The sequence below is a fragment of the Chinchilla lanigera genome, unplaced genomic scaffold (assembly GCF_000276665.1).
Source record: "Chinchilla lanigera isolate Chin_1 unplaced genomic scaffold, ChiLan1.0 scaffold00033, whole genome shotgun sequence".
Taxonomy (NCBI): Eukaryota; Metazoa; Chordata; class Mammalia; order Rodentia; family Chinchillidae; genus Chinchilla; species Chinchilla lanigera.
Window position 1 is genome coordinate 3,383,624 of NW_004955434.1, and position 947 is coordinate 3,384,570.

The following is a 947-nucleotide window of genomic DNA, read 5'->3' on the forward strand; positions in this document are numbered from 1 at the left end:
AGATCTTTTAGGGAGGGAGAAACTATTTTCTTTACTAAAAAAATAAATTCATTATAGAGTAGAATGCAAACATCATATGAATTTTAAAGCTAAAAAAGGTTTTCAAAATTCTTCAGGCTACACCCCCAGATTTTTCTAGAGGCATTGTGCTTAAAATGATATGGAAACACGGTGTGGTAAGCATCCATTTCATAAGGATCTGGATAACCAAAGCTTAACTTCGTTTTACTAGATGAGAACGTGTATACAAATTATTATTTTTGGTAGTAGTATTCTTTAGAAATCCGTCCCGCAGAAGGGAAAAGATTAGATACTACATCGCAGATTATAGGTGGGGCTGGCGCCGGAACCCGGGCCGCCGGGGACCCGCCCGGCACCCAGCTTTTCACAAGCGCCGGGAACCTGCCACCTGGCCCCCGCCGCAAGGATCCCCACCCTCCCGAGCTAGAAGCCATGTCTGGGGCGGACGGCCTCCGCCAGGCTCAAGGACACTTTAAGTTCTAATCGACCAGAGCCGAGGAGCGAGTTGGAAAATGAAGGCAAGCATTTCCCTGCTTCACGATCCGAGGCTTTCTGCTCTCCCGGCCGGGACCCGACGGCTCCCCTCGAGGGATGCAAACCCCGGCCGCTGCGCTCTGGCCAGGCCCGCGCGGCTCTCCCCCTTGTGGCGGAAACGCAGAGCGCGGCGCGCTTCGGGGACCCGGCCACCTCCTTTTCGGAAGTGCAAGGCAGTAGTAGTTCGGGGGCCTGGAAGGCGGGAAAGCTCGGGGTAACTAAGGCGAAGACGCGCCGCGGGGGTCCACGCGGCTGCCCAGCTTCGCGGTCCTGCAGCGTGGCCAGTTCCTGCACGCGGACGTCGGCCACAGCTGCCGGTTAGGAGCCCGGGACCCCGAAGGCAGCCGCCGGGGAGGGTGGTCCCCTGGGACGCGGCGGCGTCCGCGCCTCCG